We start from the raw sequence: 3,127 nt of genomic DNA on the forward strand, positions 1-3,127 counted from the left end.
CTCACCTCAGCCTCCCAAAGGCGTGGGATTACAGGCTGAGCCACCGAGCCCGGCTTCACACATTTATTATTCATTTAATAAACACCCAATGAGACCCACCTGGAGACAAGTCCAGGGCTGGATCCCCATTAAGGCATTTGCTCGGATGAGATAGTGGACTAAAACCCTATCCAGTTATGACTGTCATACTTTCACTGCTATTACCTCCCCTGATTATCACCATATCTCTAAGAAGCAAGCAGGCCAAGAACGATGAACCCCATTTACAGATGAGTCTACTGAGGCTTAGAGAAAGATCAGTGACATTTTGAGGCCACACAGCCAATCTAAGACCTGCCCCACCTCACACTGCCCCAGTCTCATTCTTTCATGCCAGTTACTCCAAGGAAATCATCCATTTTCATCAGAGAATACATGGCTCAGATCTAAGTATGAGGCTGCCAAGGTCCCCTCAGCCCCAGGTTCCATCTAGAACCCCACCTATCCTGCATCAGCATGAAATATCAATTTTGAAATGTGACCCCATGTCTGCCAAGAACCCAAAGACATAAAGGCAGTTCTAGTTTCCCTGGGTGTGGGCGGTAGAAGGGGAACACTTGGGCAATGGCAAGTTCATTTGATAAAAGGAAGATATATCCAGGTGTCTCAGCTCCTCACTCTTACTGAAATAGACATGAGCTATACACACAATCAAACAGCATGCACACAAACACACATAATCGCAGACAAGCACACACACATCTCATGCACAAACACGTATGCAGACATTCCTGGCAAGACAGTCACAAAAGCCACCCGATTCTATTCACAGTCTCAGTGTCATTATCCCCAAAGTTCCACACACAGACATTCTCACATTCATGTTGCAGAGACATCTACATACAAACACTATACTCACACACATCTGTATATTACACATGTTCATTTGACAAATATTTATTAAGCATTCAACCTACTAAATACCAAACAAAGTTCCTAGCTACATAAAATTTACATTCCTGATGGGGGAATGTATAACAACAAATAAAAATGGTGTAATAACATCAGGAATAAGAACTCTGAAGAAAAATAAGTCGGGGAAGGGAATGACAAGAGGAAAAGGAGAGATTATTTTAGGACGTGTGGTCAGGCAAGGGCTCTCTGATATGTGAGCAGAAACTTGAAGTCAGCCATGTGAAGCTCTGGGGAAAGCCTTTCCAAGCGGAAGGAACAGCAAGGACAAAGGCCCTGAGGCATGAACAAGCTTGTCTGTGTGGAACAATAAGGAAACCAGGGTAGCCGGAGCACAGGCAGAGGAGGTGACACTGGAGAGAGAGGAGGGGCTGCTTACCAGAGGGCTCCATGGCCCGTTGTGAGGGCTATATTCTGAGTCCCTTGGGGAATCCAGAACAGGGAAGTAACATGATATGATTTGTTTTTAAAAGCTCACTTTAGCTGCTGCATAGAGAAGAGACTGCAGAAGAGCAAGAAGACAAGCAGAGAGACCAGGCTGCCAGACCCCACTGCAGAAGTCCAGGCCAGCGACCACACTATCTTCACTAGGATGGAAGGAGGTGGTGAGACATACTTGATTCTGGACAGAGTTGGAAGGGAGAATGTACATGACTGCTGAGAGGTTATTTATAAGATGCAAGAGATAGAAGGCAAGTAAAGGATAAGTTTTTGGCCTGAGCTGCTGAGTGAAGATGGGTCCATTCCTGAATGGGGAGTATTGAGTTAGAGAAGCAGGTCAGTGCTAGAGCGGGGGAAGAATAGAAATCAAGGTTTGTGGGGATATGGCAAGAGTGAAACATCAATCCCACCTCCGAGTGTGAATGTTGAATTGGCAGTTGTATATAGGAATCTGGAGCTGAGGGCTAGACTTCCAGATTTCTGTGTCAGTACTCACACCTTAACACCTTCCAACAATATTCACTTACAGAAGCCCACTCTACACACCATAAGCATGACCCCAAAGGCAGAAATCTAAGATAAAAGAATGATAGACATGGTGATATTGTGTTTAAACGTCCATTTGACAGTATATACCATAAACAAAGCTAAAAGGCAAACAACAAATCTGGAAATATATTTACCATAGACTATATATGACATAGTATAATTGATAAAAAATAAGTAACAAAAATTAAAAAGAATGTTCATAACATATAAGTAACTCTTATATAGAAAGAAAAAGATAAAACCAGATATGGTAGCAAACTACTGTAGTCAAGCTACCAGAAAGCTGAGGCAGGATGATCACTTAAGCCCAGAAGTTTGAGACCAGCTTGGGGCAACAATATGAGGTTCTGTCTCTTAAAAAACAAACAAACAAAAAAGATGGTCACCTTAGTAAAAGAGGAGATAAGTAAATGAACACAACTCATTAAGGAACAAACATAAATAGATAACTGACATGACAAAAAACTCAGCCTTATTTATAACCAAATGAATAAAACAGAAAGAAATAATAAGAGATCATTTTAAACCAACCAGATTAGAAGATAAATACTAATCAGATTAGAAAATAAAATAAATACTAATCAGATTAGAAAAGAAAAAATATTACCCAGAGTTATCTAGGGGAATGAATATGGTCCTTCTCCTTCCTCAGACGAAAAACCTCTTTATTCCTTGCCTCAAAAGCTTTTAAAGAGTACTTCATCTTTGATACAACAATTCCATTTCTAGAAATGTATCCTTCAAGTATGCAGAGATATGTATACCATAATATTTATCATAGCACTACTTGTGGTGGTAAATAACTGGAAACCTAACTGTCCATCGAGAAAGGATTATTCAATAAATTAGGGGACAGGCATGCCTGCAACGGAATATGGTGCTACAATTTAAAACAATGATGTGTATCTGTATGTGCTAATGTTCACAATATATTGTTAGTGGAAGAAATAGGTAACAAAACATTATGCATGATGTGATCCCATTTTTGTAATGTATGTATATATATGCATAGAAAAAAATTCTAGAAGGTTATACCCTGAAATGTTAACAGAGGTTATCTCTGGGAGATAGCAGATGGGATTACAGGTGATTTTCACGTTTATATTTTTTCTTTCCTTTTTATTGAGGGGTTGAGGGATAGAGGGAGGTATCCATGTATTCCAATGGATGTGGGGATGGAGCCAGG

Source organism: Carlito syrichta, unplaced genomic scaffold (genome assembly GCF_000164805.1).
Source record: "Carlito syrichta isolate Samal-C Ts95f unplaced genomic scaffold, Tarsius_syrichta-2.0.1 Scaffold302919, whole genome shotgun sequence".
NCBI classification, from domain to species: Eukaryota; Metazoa; Chordata; class Mammalia; order Primates; family Tarsiidae; genus Carlito; species Carlito syrichta.